At 35.8% G+C, this 16,323-nt stretch overlaps 1 long non-coding RNA gene across 2 annotated transcripts in view; it reads right to left on the bottom strand.

Moving 5' to 3' along the window:
• The window catches only part of LOC129531738 (uncharacterized), a 51,927-nt gene that overhangs the window by 4,805 nt on the left and 30,799 nt on the right, over positions 1 to 16,323 (bottom strand). For both annotated transcript variants that reach the window (XR_008677123.2, XR_008677122.2), the window contains exon 3: positions 4,925 to 5,140. This is a non-coding gene — a long non-coding RNA (uncharacterized lncRNA). The remainder of the gene's footprint in view (positions 1 to 4,924; positions 5,141 to 16,323) is intronic.

Raw genomic sequence — 16,323 nt, 5'->3', positions numbered from 1 at the left:
TATATATATATAACTTTGTATATATATATATAAATTCATTTATTTTGATAGTGGGTCTTGCTGTGTTGCCTAGGCTGGATTCAAGTGGTACTCCTGACTCAGCTTCTTGAATAGCTGGGACTACATGCACATGCCACTGCACCTGGCTAGTGTACCATTTAAATTTCCCCATTGTTTATTTTGTATTTGTGTATGTATATTTTTTTGCATTGATGGTTGCCTTCAGGTTACATTTAGCATTCTAATTGAAAATAATCTAGCTTAGATTAATACTAATGTAATTTAGATAATATACAAAGATTTGTTCTAACACTGCTGGATTTACCCTTTCTTTGTGCTATTATTGTCATGCTAATGAGACCTTTAGACATTATATGCCCATCAACACATTTTTAAAATAATTGCTATGTAGTTGTCTTTCAAATTATATAAGAGGAGAAAATATTACCAAAATACATTTACACTATTTCTTATATTTACCAAATTAGTTACCTTTACTGGTGCTTTTATTTCTTCCTGTGGTTGAATCTGTTATCTAATTTCCTCTTATTTGAGCCTGAACAATGTCCTTAGTGTTTCTTTTGGAGTGGTATGCTAGCAAGGAATTCTGTTTTTAATTTGGAAAGTTAATTTGGTGGAATATAAGATTCATGATTAACATTTTTCTCTTTTAACACCCTGAATGTCTCATTTTATTACCTTCCAGACTGCATGATTTCTGATGAGAACTCAGCCATGACTCACATTGAGGAGCCCTTTTATGTGATAAGTCATTTTTTTTTTCTCTTACCAGTTTCTCTCTTTACCTTTGACTACAAAGTGATTAGGTGTGTACTTTCTTGAGTTTATCCTACTTGAAGTCTGTAGAGGTTTTTAGATTTTTATATTAATGTTTTTCATCAAATTTGGGAAGTTTTCCACAATTATTTCTTCATTTTCTTCTTTCTGTTCCTCAGACAGAATATTCTCTATTATTTATTTTTGAGTTCACTGATTTTTTTCTTCTGCTACTATATTCTGCTACTATACCCTGCTACTATACCTCACTAATGAATTTTCATTTATTACACTTTTTAACCCCAGGGTTTATATTTAGTCCATTAGTATAATTTCCATCTCTTTATTGATATTTTTTAATATGGTAAGACTTCATTATCATACTATCCATTCATTATCTACACATGTTTTTCTTTAGTTCTTCCAATATGTTGATAACAGTTGATTTAAGCTCTTTTTTCAGTAGTCCCAACATCTGTCTCTCTCAAGAATTGTTACATCAACTGCTTATGTAGCAGATTTATGTTTTCCCCCTATATAGGGGCTTCACTTTCCTGTTAGTTTGTGTATCATATACATTTTGGTTGAAAATTGGACATTTTAAAAAAATCATGTACAAATTTTATAAAAGAGATTCCTGCCTGCCTACTCCCTTCTCTGGCATTTATTACTGTTGCTGTATTGTTTTTGCTATTTTTCAGTGAATTATCTTCCCCCTTCTTCCAATAAGTGTGTGCTGGGAAAGTGTTTACCATGTAGACAGTTTACAACTGTGCCTTACCACTCACTTCCTGCATGTTCAGGGCCTCAACATGAATAAAATGAGAAACTGTAGCTCTCTCAGGTCTCTCCTGGGCATGCATACAAATGGTTCTGCAGATGTGTAGGGTTTTCTAAATCCATATCAACACTTTCAAAAGTCCCATTGACATCCTATGCCCCATATCATAGTCTCTAAATTCTTATGTGTTTTTTTAAAGATTTTGTCCAGGTTCTTGTTTTCCTCACTGATATTGCAGCCTCATGAAGTTGTGATATTAAACAATTGTTGCTGATTGTTTATGATGAACACCTGGGAAACAGGGCTTTTCCCATGGAGTAAGCATGGAGATTTGTCAAATAATGACATACTCTGCAAATAGGGCTTCTGATAGAGCTGGGAGATAGGTCAATAGTGATGATGCTTTGAGACTAGCACTGTTTGTGGAACTGTAAACCCAATCTTCCCTTTCCACAACAACAAGGCTGGTAGTTTTCACAGCTATCATTGTTTTGAGGCTGCTGGTTCTCAGACTACTGTAAAACTGAAGAGAAGGGAATGGGAGTAGGTCAAGTTACAATACTGAAGACTGTGTTGTTCTCATAAAGATTCAGCAGTTCTAATTTTTTTAAATAAATACTTACCGATTGTTACAAGACTTTGGTCAATTTTGACTGCTATAAAAAAAGTTGACCTTTACAATTTTTGCTAGTATTTTTGTTACTTTTATGGATAGATTGATTTACATAGGTCCTCATTCTGTGAATCTGGAAGTCCCGCCTCCATTTGTTTTAAATGCATGTATGTGATGTGCTGACATACAGATGAGGAAGGTACTAATACAGTCCTCAATTTTTTAAAGTGCAAATCAGATAAACTATAGTAACAAAGGTATAATGAATCTGGAAAGGCATACCCCTCTACTTTACAGGTTTTACTATTTGATTTCTATAGGGCTATGTTTGTTTTGAAATTTTAAATTTATAATATGAATCCTCCATTGTTAGTTATTTTGATTTAGTTAACACTTGATGTTTTTAAGTTATGGGATATATGTGATAATGGGAGTATTCCTAAACATACAGGCACTACATTTTATTAACTATTAATATCTAAGACTATCTCACATCTTCTTCATATAACAAAAAAAAAGATGTCAACTTGTTAAAAATTGTTACAGTCCTTTTTTTTAATGATGGCTAAATACTTCTAGTTTTTCTCCTAACAGGAAAATTCACTTGCATTCAAAGTTTAATAGCAGTTATTATTGACAAACATGAGCCAGGGTTTTCTGCAATTATGTGGTATATAATAAATAAAACCGGGCAACGGTAAAGTACCCTATTTCTCTTCAAGAGAAGAGATAGAAAGTAAGGCATTAAGCATTTATTGTTCTTTGCCTTTGTGCTTTTCTACTTTTCTTACGGGTCAAAAAATAATAATTACATAATGACTTCATAAATCTGTTTGACTTTATGCTACATGTTTTGGGCAACAAAAGAATATCTGAATAAAGATATATGGTTTTAGGAGGGCAAACCTGACAGAATATTGTGTATGTGCTGATAAAGATAGAGCACCAGTGAAGGCATTGGGTGAAGCTTCCTATTCAAAAATGGCTGTATCTTGTATGCTGTTCTAATCCCAAGGGAGAGAAATCTGCCCCAGAGAACAGTGCTCCCCCAACCCCCCAAAAACCTTAAATTATGTGATTGAGGATCAGTAGTTCATTTTGTTTGTTAAAATAAATTAAAATTAAAATTTTTTTTTCAAGAACGACTTAGTCAAATTTTATACTTAATGCAATCTTTTCTTTTTTATACCACAAATTTGTTAAAGATAATTTTGCTCTGGTTTTACTCTATTTTTAAATTATTTATTTTTTACTGCTAACACTACCACTATTCACAAGAACACATTCATTGGCAGCTTGAGAAATGGCCAAGAACCACCATTGGAATTATTATTTTTTAATACATCGACTCCTCTAAATATCAGGGGTGGTAGTAGAAGTATGTATAAGAACTAAAGTTTATTTAGAAAATTAAAAAGTAGTATGTAACAGAAGCTGGGCAGAACCCTTTGGGAAATTCAACTGCACATTTTTATGTCACAGTGGTTTCATAATCAGAGGTGGGTCTACCAGGTTAAAGAGCTATAAAAGAACAGGCACAAGTCCATTCAGTTTTATGTTCATTCATTTTCATTGAATTTAATAAATGTTCCAAGGAGCCCATAAACGATTTTCATAGTATATCTCAATATGTTAATATCAAATTTCATTATAATTTACTTTTTGTCATAGAGGAATCCATGCTTTAGTAAATTTAAGAAGTTAATACCTAGAGAAATAAAGTTCTTTCAAAATGTGATTTGGATCAATGTAACACGGACATAAAGTTGACTCAGTCTGTTTCTAAATAAGTGGTGTTTTCATTTTAATAGCCATTCATATTTCTAAAAGTTATTTTATGTGTAAGTACATGCCATCTTCAAATGAAATTATGATATTGTTGATTGAATGAGGGAAATGAGGCAAATACTCAAAGATGGTTGAACAGATGAAAGGTGAGAATGTTAGGTTAAGACAGAGCAGCCCTCCCCTGCTAGTGTCCTCTTTGCTATTTCATTCTGCCCTAGTGACTTGTCCTCCCACCATCCAACAAACCTTTGTTGGGGAACTGCTTAGTATGACCAGCCTTTGACTGATGCTGCTGCATGGTTGGTACAGAGGTGAGAGACAGAGTCCTTGCCGCCTGGTTGCTAAAAGCCTAGTAGTCAAGAAACTAGCAAACAATCCTCTGTGATGAGTGCTAAGATAGAGTTAAACAGAGTTCCCTAGAAGCAAGAGAAAGGCTTCCAAGAGCATGCCGTCTCCAAGAAGCTTCATGAAAACATACAGGACTCAGTCACTGAAGTGAAAGAGACACAATGTTTTTGAGGAAAAAAATAAATCAGTTTGGTATGGTGGGAGCATAGGGGCTCGATATGTGTCAAAAAAGGAACCCAGAAAGAATGTGCCTAAGTATGCTATAAGGCAAGGGATTTGATGAAGAACCTCTGGAACATCCACAGGACAATGTCCAACTGGCATCTGTCTGTATAACTCTGAATAGGCAAGGTGTGTCTAGAGAGCCAGATGAATAATTTCCTAACATAAGAAATGATGGTAAAAACTGTGGCCCTTGATGAGTTCAGCTACAGTGAATATATTATAAGAAGAGGGTTGAAGGTCAAATTCTACAAAACACCAGACTGAAGAAAGGAGGAGAAAGCGGTGGAAAGAAGCTTGGAGTGTGAGTTGCAAAGAGACAATATTAAATATACCAGAACATCCAATAATTTAGGGGTTGGAACAAATCCTTTGCACTTGGGAACAGAGGTTACCTTTGGCAGATTTATTTTGGCAAGGACCTTCGGCAGAGCTATTTTGGTGGAATGGTTGTGGTAGGAGTGGGCTCATGAAGGAAGAGACTCTGAGAAATGGAGAAAATACTGTAGTTTGCTGTTACATCTCTCCAAACTTTTTCCTTCTTTCCTTTCTCTCTTTCTTGGTTACTTGCTTCCTTCCTTCCATGCGTCACTCGTATCTTTCATTTTTTCCTGTTGTTAGTGCAAAGAGAGAAAGAGATAGCTTAAGAGATAACTAATTGAATCTTTAGTACTTTGGAACCACATATCCCTTTGAAAATATTTTTAAAACTATTCATCTTCCACCAAGAAAAATGCACACATATATAACATTTTATAAACAATTCCAGGAAATACATAGTCCTTTTGAAATTTGCTCACTAAGTGTGAAGCTTTTAATGGGTGCCCAGTTAAAAATCTCTGCTAGCCAATCTTTGCAACCATGCAGTGTGGGTGTGGAGGTGTTGGGTATGTAGTTATGTCGGGGTAGAGGAGTACAAGGATCTGAGTTTGGGTGTGTTTGAAACATAAAATTTATGTTCCTTATAATATCATTTTACATACTAATTTCCTATAAAGAAAATAAATTTTCTTTTATTTCTTTATTTTTGTAGGCAATGAAATATAAATGAGTTTTAGCTCAGTAGATTGGAAACATTCATTCATTTAATAAGCATTTATTGAACATTTTTTTTAGAGCCAGGTATTACCCTGAGAGACACTTGGAATACAGATAAGAATAAAATATAGCTATTGCCCACAAGCAGCTCACAGCTTTCTGGGAAGGATGCAAAGTAAACAAATAATGATGATGCTACATGAGATGTTCTGTATCAGATATAGGGATGTGACGCATTCTCAAGCAAATGAGGAGCTGCCTCATTGGATCACAACATCGGTCCTTTGAATTATTTTTTGGTTACAATGCCAATTTTAATACTATAAATTTGATAGTAATAAAAGTGTTTAGGAGTCGAAAGTTGATATATCTCTACTGTCTCCACCAATCAGTTAACAAGAGAGAGTTAAACAGAAGGATGAGCTCTAGGTACAATTAGACCTGGGTTCCTGTCTGGGCAGTGGCATTGTCAGCTGCATGACTTTAAAATGGTATTTGATCTATGAAAGACTCAAGTCCCTGATACGTAAAGTTAGGTCATTAACAGAAATGTTGGTTTGCTATGCACATTCAATAAGCTAAACATGCTTAAAGCACCCAACTCAGGATCTGATCCAAAATTAGCAAAAAATAATTACTTAAGTAACTATTATTATTATTATCATCATGATAATTACTGCATGTATAGCTGTGGTTGTTTTTAAACATGAAATATTTTATTTGATTGGAAACCACTGGAAATGTTCAGATTCTTGCCTTGGTCAAGAAAATCAGACAGCAAAATGAAAATGAGACCTTATTGTTAAACTAGCTGGGAGATAATTAAGATTAAATATTTTTTGGTAAGAGACAATTATATGTTTAGATTACAGGTTAAATTCAGTAAATAGATACATATAACAAAAAAACTTAAAATCTATAAAAGATAGGGTATTTTATTTTTTAAAAGTCCATTATTTGGGGCTTCTGCTTTCAACCAAGATGGAGTAACAGAGATTTAGCTGTCCCTTGAACCAGCTGAAAAGCAGGACTACATATATATAACAATACTTTTCAGAAATCAGATATCAGGCAACACAGGATGGTAGTTCCTGAGAGAAGTGACGGAGATGAGGTGAGCTGAGCTCTGTGATTGGTGTAATTTCTGTGTACTGTCTGGAAAACTTTTTTCCAGGATGCAGTACAGAGAAAGAGTACCTCATCAGAGCCTGGTAGACTATCGGAATTGATGAGACAGAGAGTGGAGTACAGGAAGGCTAAGACAGCTAGAGTTCACAGGACACCTTGTTATAAAGGAAAGAGCTTTCAAGGGTAGGGTGAGAGAGTGTGGAGAGAGAGAGAAGGAGAGAGAGAGAAGATGATAGAAAGAAGACACAGAGAGAGAAAGAAAGAATACAAGAGTGCTACAGAAATATTCAGAAAGTCTCTGCCAAGTTTTCAGCTGATTACTAGATAACACATGCATGTGAGGAAATTATCTGAGGATTGGGAAAGTACCACCTGAAAGAAACAGAGGAAATGACCACAGAGCTTAGGTGGCTGGGGATGTTTGTAACACCATTATAAGAACAGAAAATTTCATAATTCAAGGAGTCTTGGTTAGAGTACTTAGAAGGACACTGCCTCAATAGTGGGGCATATTTAGCCATAAATGAAAGGTTTCTCTATATCTGCCAATCAAAGCTTTAAAGCAAACCTCAAGATATCAAAGTATAATTAAATAATTTACTGCAACCCATGACAAAGATCAAGCACTGCTACAGGTATACTAAAATTTCTAGCATCCAACAAGGTAATTTTCCCAATATTGAGCATCTGATATAAAATTACCAAGATGCAAAGAATTGAAAAGGTTATGACTAAAATGACAAGTTAAAAATCCATAGAAATAGACCTAGCAATAATACAGATGACATAATTAGTAGAAAAGTAGATTAAAACTTACTGTAACTATTATTAGATTCAATAATTTAGAGCAGAAATTGAACATCTTAAGTAGGGAAATGAGAGAATTTTTAAAAGATTGATACCAAACTTTTAAAGATAAAAAATACTGTCTGAGATTAGAAATACATTAGTTGGAAGATTTATTTTATGAGTAAGATTTAGTAAGCACACTCCATCCTGTCTCACCTATTGAATGCAGATAAAAACAGAGACAAAATATATGAAACAACTGTGTTAGAACTGTGGTAGATCCTACCATAGGACCTTTGGCCCCCTTTGACCTTCATGTGCTGGTATTACACATATGAATATGTTACAGCTCAAGAATGACTCCAGGAGTGCATAAACAACTTCATGGAGTTGCTTTCCCAAACTCATCTCTGAATTGTATATACATGGATCGAATCCTAACCAGTACAACAAAGACTTGGAGAACTAACACTACGCCACCACCCAGGTCCCAGAATGGCCACTGGGTGGCAAACACATGGACAGATTTATATAACACTGCCAAGTCTTCGAAAACTGAACTAATATTGGGACCACAGTCCAGAAAAGGTGAGTTAAAATGTAAAGCCTGAACTTTACCAGGTTGATTACTTGCTAAAACAGAAATGTCAATATTCACCAAAGGATTTAAACAAGACTCAGAATCTTGTAACATAATATCCAAGATGTCCAGATATAATCCAATATTACATGGCATATAAAAACCAAGAAAATGTCAATTCACATGAGAAAGGGCCAATGCTGAAATTAGGTATGTTGAAATTACTTGGCAAAATGTTAAAACAGCTAATGTAAAAATGGTACAGCAATCAAGTCTGAGAATTCTTGAAACAAATGGAAAAATAGAAATCTTCAACATTAAAATAGAAAACATAAAAAAGGCAATATTAGAAATAAATTTAATTTTTTAAACATTTAAGTTAAACATGTTTTAAATGCAAAATTAAAAAAAAAACTTACTGGATGGCCGAAATAGCACAATGAAAATTACAGAGGAATGAGTCAGTTTACATGAAAATCATCCAATCTGAGCAACTGAGAAAAAAAATTTAATAATTAAGCAGATCCCAGTAGTCTATGGAATAGTAATGAAAGGTCCAACATTTGTGTCATTAGAGTTTTCAGGGAAGAGGAAGCAAGTGATACTGAAAAATAATGAAGTGGCTTAAAAGTGCCCAAATTCAGTGAAGGACATAAACTTGCAAATTTAAGAATTTTGGAATCCCACAAAATAGACAGACTCAAAGAAACCCATGCCTAGACACCTGTACATCACATCACTGCTGAAATTTAAAGATAAAGAAAACTTGAAAGAAGTCAGAGAAAACTGCATTATCTATTAAATGACAGTGAATTTTGCACCAGAAACCATGGAAATTGTCAAGTGCTGAAAAAATCTCACTCTCAAGCCAAAATTCTATATTTAGTGAAAATATCCTTCAGAATGAAGGTAAAATAAAGATGTTCTCAGATGAAAGAAAATCCTGAGATGAAAGAGTTTATTGACATCAGAGCTGCTCTAAAACAATTGCTAAATGAAGTTCTTCAACAAGAAGAAAAAATTATACTAGAAGAAAATTTGGTATATCAGAAATGAAGGAAGAACAAGAAAAAATTTAAAAAGTAAATATACCAAGGTAATTTTCTCTTAGCTCTTTAAAATGTTTAATTATTGAAAAAAATAATGATTCTTGATGAAAATTTTAGTGTAGTAGATATAATGTGAAAGAAAACTGTACCATAGAGAGTGAAGGGCAAATGAAGCTATTTGAAGGACAGTGAGATGTCTACATTCAAAGTGTAGTGATAAAGTATTGAATCTAAGTGAATGTAAAATGGCTACGTATGCGTAATACTTACAGCAATCACTAAAAAAAGCTATACAAGAAGAAATAGTTTAAAATGATGTACATAAATTGAAAAAGAATGTTAAAATGGTTCACATAGTCCAAAAGAAGTCAGAAAAAGGAAACAGAAGAATAAAAATTAGAATAGGCAGAAAACAATTAAAAATCTTGGACATAAATCAAAACATAACAATAACCCATTAATTATAAATATCTTAAACACCAAAAATAAAAGACAGAGACTGTTAAAATGAATGTGTTATTCAGGGTTCTCCATAAAAACAGCCAATGGGAGATGCTATTTATGTACTTATTATTTATAAGAACGGGCTTATGTGATTACGGAGGCTGACAAATTCTAGTATCTGTAGGCAGCAAAGCCAACAGCAAGAGAATCAGGAGATCCAATGGTATATAGTTCCAGTCTGAATTATGAAGGCCTGAGAACCAGGAAAGTTGATGATGTAGTTCCAATGGAAAAGTCAGTAGGCTTGAGACATAGCAAGAACCAATATTTCAGTTTGAATCCAGTGTTTCAGTTTGAGTCTAAAAGCAAGAAAAAAAACAATGTCCCAGCATGATGGTAGTCAGGCAACAGGAGTTTCCACTTTTTGTTCTATTTAGGCCTTTAACTGACAGTATGTGGCACACCCACATTAGAGGGGTAATCTGCTTTACTCAGTTTACCAATTCATATTTTAATCTTATTCAGAAACACCCTTAAAGACAGAATGATGTTTTACCAAATATGTGGGCACCCTGTGGTTCAGTCAAGTTGACACATAAATTTAATCACCAACATTCTACTTTTATTAACCAGACTCATATGCAGCTCCTTAAACCATCCTTAATATCCAAATAAAGGCAATAACAAGGTAATAATTCTGTCATAATACAACTGTCCTGTATACAACTAAGCACACACTAAACATTTCCCCAGAATAGGAACTGAGGTACTTCTCCTTGATATCCAATAACTTATATGCTATGGCATAAAATTAACAACATTCAGTACTATGTTATAAAGGCAATAAATCTCATGTCACATGAAAAGAGAATAGGACAGATAGGGAAAAACATTTTGTGTGTATTTGTGTGTTTAGAAAAACACACACAAACACATTCATGACAAAATAAAAAGAAAATACTCATGATGACAATTATAGTTCTTGCATCTGTAACTGGTCACATGGTTGTAGCTGGTATTATAATTATCTTCTTCCGCTACCCATTTTGTATTTCCTTTGCTTTCAGCAAACACCTCAGTTTGTTGTAGTTCTGTATCTCATGTTACAGGTACAGGTGCGTGATGGTTAATATTAAGTGTCAACTTGATTGGATTGAAGGAAGTAAAGTATTGTTTCTGGGTGTTTCTGGGTGTTGCCTGAAGAGATTAACATTTGAGTCAGTGGACTGGGATAGGAAGATCCACCCTCAGAAAGACCCACCCAGTGGGTGGGTACCATCCAATTGCCTGCCAGCATGGCTAGAAAAAGGAGGCAGAAGAAGGTGGAAAGAGCTGACTTGCTGAATCTTCTGGCCTTCATCTTTTTCCTATGCTGGAATTTTCCTGCCCTCGAACGTTAGACCCCACGTTCTTCAGTTTTTGGACTCTCGGACTTACGCCAGTGGTTTGTTAGGGGCTCTCAGGCCTTCAGTCATAGACTGATGTCTGCACTGTCAGCTTCCCTACTTTTGAAGGTTGGGGGACTCTGACTGAGCCACTACTGATTTCATCGCTTCTCAACATGCAGACAGCCTATTGTGAGACTTCACCTTGTGATCGTGTGAGTCAATTATAAACTCCCATGCATATATACATATATCCTATTAGTTCTGTCCCTCAAGAGAACCCTGACTAATACAAAGTGTTACTCAAATGTTAGGGTGACCCAAAAATTTATTACTGAAGGTTTTTGGCAATTAGTAATTCTGCCTACATAGGGTTGTTGTAGTTTCCCATTGACCTTAATCACAGGGCATGGTAATACTAAGAGATACCCCAGGAATCTCCTGTATTCCAGACATGCTCTTCTTTACCTCCATTGTGGAGTAGCAGTTCAGTTCACCTTGGTTGTTTAGATCAATCACCCAAGTCAACATCATAACTCCCTTCTTATCCGGTTGACTCAGAAGCAGAAGAATTGTCAGGTTGGCCAGGGGGCAGTCTTAACTTCCGGTTCCACTGACTTATTGTTGTGTCTTCTGGTGGAATCATTCCTCTTTCTAAAATTAAGATCTCTAGGCCAGCAGAGCATATAATGTCATGAGAATAGGAAGCAAAAGTTTTATTGGTGGGTCAATAGGTATAGTGGTGAGTGGTACCACCCCAAATTTCACCCCTTGATTCTTAGACCCATGAAATCTGGCTATGGGAGAAACAGTATCATATATTGAATGCTGATTCAGAACATATACAGCCTTCTGGAGAATATTTCCCTGGTCCTTTAAGATTTTTCTCCTAGCTGGCACTGAAAATTGTTCTCCAAAACCCATTCTAATATTCTATCAAATGGGCTGCTTCAGGAAGGTGGGAAACATGGTAAGTCAGTGAATTCAATGAGCGTGGGCCCATTGTTACACTTCTTTTCCTGTGAGGTGAGTTCCTTGATCAGAAGCAACACTGCGTGAAATAACATGAATAAGACATTCTGCAAATCTATGGATGGTAGTTTTGGCAGAAGCATTACCTATAGGGAGGACAAATCTGTATCCAGAGTGTCTATTCCATTGAGAGCAAAGTGCTTCCTCTTTCATGATGGAAGTGGTCCAGTGCAGTGATGGAAGCTGTCAACAGGAAGCTGGTGAATCATTCAGGAGAATGGTGTCATATCTGGGATTCAGGGTTGGTTTCTGCTGGTAGCAGATTGGGCACTCAGCAGTTGCCATAGACATGTTGGCATTGGTTAATAAAACTTCATGTTGCTGAGCCTATGCATAACCTCCATCCCTGACATCATAGCCACTTTTTTTGTGAGCTCATTATGCAATGACAGGGATGGCTGAAAAAAGAGAATAACTAGGATCTAGAAAACAGGCCATCCTACCCACTTGACCATCCTTTGGTGAACATTCACATGGAACACAAAAATCTTAATGTTTTTTGTCCATTCAAAGAGGTCTATCCACGTAACTCTTCCCAAAATCTCCTTGTTACCAATTTTCCAATCATATTTCTTTCACGTTCCTAATTATCCAGCTAAACCATTGACCACAGCCCAAAAATTGGCATATAATTGCACATCTGACCATTTCTTTTTCCAAGCAAAGTTAACGACCAGGAGCACTGCTCAAAGGTCTGCCTACTTAGAGGATTTCCCTTCATCACTGTCCTTCAGGGATGTCCTCAAAAGGGGGAATAGTGTTGCAGCTGTCCCCTTTCTGGTGGAGTCTGCATATCATGCAGAACCATCTGTAAACTAGGCCTGAGTATTCTCTTTCACTCTCTGTTTATCTTAGGGAACTCCCTATGAGGCCATAGATACAGGCTGGGAGAGAGAAGATAGTTTAGAGGAGGTGAGAACAATAGACATTTAGGTCAATTCTTCAAGTAACTTGTGCTTTCTGGGTCTCTTTGGGCCCTGTGTTATATATACCACTTCCATTTGATAGTGAAGTGTTGGTGTTGCTGTACATGCCCAACTTAAGGCTTGGTGGGCCATATAACACATAGCTTATGATGGGCAGCGCAGGCCGCATGGTACCTTGGTGGGGCATGGTTGACAGTTTAGTCTCTATTAAGGCACAGTAGCAGGCCAAAAGTTGTTCTTAAAATGAGGGTATTTATCTGTAGAGAATAGCAGAGTTTTGCTTCAAAAACCTAAGGATGTATGCCATGATTTACCTGTAGGCACATGCCAAAGACTGCAAATAACATTCTTATCTGCCACAGCCACTGCAAGCACCATTGGCTCTGCTGCCTCCTTGGCCCAATTAAAAACCTTCAGCAATATGTGGGAGAGGAAAAGAAAAAGAAAAGACACACAGAAAAGATCACTGAGCAGAGCAGCATATCTGAAACATTTGGAGATGTCTAGGAACAAAGAAAGCGGGAATATCATTATCAGCCACGTGGAGAGCGCCACTGTGGTCTCCAGGGGCCTGCTCTGTAAATGACAACAGAAATTTTTTTTTGCCACTCGGTAACCAACAGCCATCCCAGACATGGATCCTTTGAGGAGGGAGATGTGTCTATGCCCCCTGTCCCCCTTCTCAAGAAGCAGCCAATCTTGTGCTAATTCAAAGCCAGAGCCACCCCTCCCAACCTAAATGCACACCGTTGACTCCAGAGCTGCATCTGCTCCACCTGTGTCCACACTCCAGGTCTCAGCTCTGCAGTTGCTCTGTGCTTGCCAGTGTTTCAGACCCCAGCTCTGTGGCTACACTGCATATGCTCACACATCAGACTTGGAGACACTGCTCCTATAGGCTAGTCTGCACCCCGCACACACCAATGCAGCAGTTGGGATGCCAGCACTCCAGGCACTGTTGGCACTACTGCCCTGGACCCACAAATCATGATCCTTCCATGCATGCCTATCCTTCAGAACTCAGAGCCATGGCCTCTCCACAGGTGTTGTGCATTAGACTCTGGTGCAAGCATGCTCTCAAGCCAGAATCAGTGCCAAGAGGGATTCCTTTGGCCATGACTTTCCTGTTGGAAGAAAAATAGATCAGCGGGACTCCAGAAGCCTTTGATGTTGAAAATTTCAACATCTTTCACCATCCTTTGCCATTGAAAATTCCAACATCCTTCACCACCAATGAGGATATCCACAGAGTTGCCTGTTGGGGCTCCCTGAAATATTTGCCAACATTGATTTTACCTGACAGGGCTGTACTGAGAATATGCTGCAGTGTCCTTACGGGAGCCAGAACAATCATAACCTTCTCAGCTTGTGAATTGCACCCACCTATAAGGGAAGGTCTTTCCCAACTGAAAAGAGTCTGTAAAGTCTAGAAAAGTAATTGCTTCAATAAATTAACATAAACACAAGGCAACAAGGCATATGAAAAACTAAGGAAATATATCATTACCAAAGGAGTACAATAATTTCCCAGTAATTGACCCATCGAAAATGGAGATCTACAAATTGTCTGGCAAAGAATTTAAAATAATCATTTTAAGAAAGCTCAGTGAACTTCAAGAAAACAGAATGATACCATTTAACAAAATCAGAAAAGCAATAAGTGAAACAAAACAGCCTTTTTAATAGAGAAGTTGAAATTATATTAAAAAAACAAAGAAATATGGAGCTGAAGAAAACAATGAATGAAATAAAAAATGCAATAGAGAACAACAACATGAAAACTTATCAAGTAGACAAAATCTGAAAACAAAAAGACATGCTATCAATAGAGAAAAAAGAATAAACAGAATAAAAAGAGCATACATGTATTGTACGACAGCATCTAGACAGCTAACTTTCTCCATTATAGGAGTCTAAGAAGGAGAAAAGAAAAAGAAAGGGACACAAGATTATTTAAATAAATATGCCAAATCTGAGGAAAGATATAAGTATCCTGGTACAGGAGGCTCTAAGAACTCCAGTGAAATGCAATCTAAAGTGAACTATGCCAAGAAATATTATAATCAAATTGTCAAAATTGAAAGACAAGGAGAGACTCATGAAAGCAGCAAGAGAAGAAAATTCTCACATACAAGTGATCACACGTAAGGCTGGCAGTTGATTTCTCAGCAGAGACTTTGCAGGCCAGGAGAGACTGAATTGATATACTACAAGCACAACAAGAAAAAAAATTGCTAACCAGTAATAGTTCACTGAGAAAAGAAAGATGTCCTTAAGGAATGAAAAATTGATAAAGACTTTCATAAACAAATGAAAGCTCAGGGAGTTCATATCACTAGACCTATCTTACCAGAAATATTGAAGAAAGTTCTTCAAGCTGAAACAAAAGGAATCTCATTAGTAATAAAAAAATTCACAATAATATAATAATCACTGGTAAAAGTAAGTATATTATCAAGTGCAGAATACGGTAAAACTTTGAGTGTCATGTAAATAACATATCTCTAATAGAAAGGTTAGAGAACAAAACTATTAATATAAGTGTATCTACAATAATTTTTAAGGGATACACAATACAAAATAATGTTAATTGTGACATCAAAAAGATAAAACGCAGGTAAAAGTAGTAACAGTATAGTTTTGTATGTGATTGAATTTATCAGCTTAAATATCCTGTCATAACTATAATAAGTTTTATGTAGACTTTAAGGTAAGCAGAAAGCAAAAATGTATAGGAGATCTAAAAAAATATATAAAGAGGAAGGAATCAAAGCATACAACTACAGAAAATCATCAAACCACAAAGAAAGACAGCAGGAGTGGAAGAAAGGAACAAAGGATCAGCAAAATAATCAGAAAATGAACAAAATGGCAATCGTAAGTACTTATCTATCAATAATTACCTTGAATACAAATGTACTAAATTATCCAATTAAAAGACATAGAGTGGTTGAATACATTTAAAAAGAAAAAAAACAGTACCCAGGACCCAAATATAACAGACTGAAATAAGTGTGTTATAGGCAACATATATTTGGGTCCTGTTTACTGATATATATATATAGATTGAAAGAGAAGATATAAATAAAGATATTCTATGTAAATGAAAACCAAAAGACAGCAGGAGTAGCTATTCTTACATCAGATAAAATAGACTTTAATTCAAACCTATAAAAAGAGACAAAAAATATTATTATATATTGGTAAAGGAATAACTTCATCAAGATGATATAACAATTATAAGTACACATGTACTATATACATCAGAGCACCTAAACATGTTAAGCAAATATTAATTGGTCTGAAGAGAGAGACTGTAATACAATAGTACAGAACTTCAATATTCTACTTTCAGTAATCAATATATCATCCAGTCAGAAAATCAATAAGGAAACACTAGATTTAAACTACACTTTAGATCAA

The sequence above is a fragment of the Gorilla gorilla genome, chromosome 12, assembly GCF_029281585.2.
Source record: "Gorilla gorilla gorilla isolate KB3781 chromosome 12, NHGRI_mGorGor1-v2.1_pri, whole genome shotgun sequence".
Taxonomy (NCBI): domain Eukaryota; kingdom Metazoa; phylum Chordata; class Mammalia; order Primates; family Hominidae; genus Gorilla; species Gorilla gorilla.
Note: the sequence above shows the minus strand (reverse complement) of the source record. Positions and strands in the feature narration are given on the sequence as shown.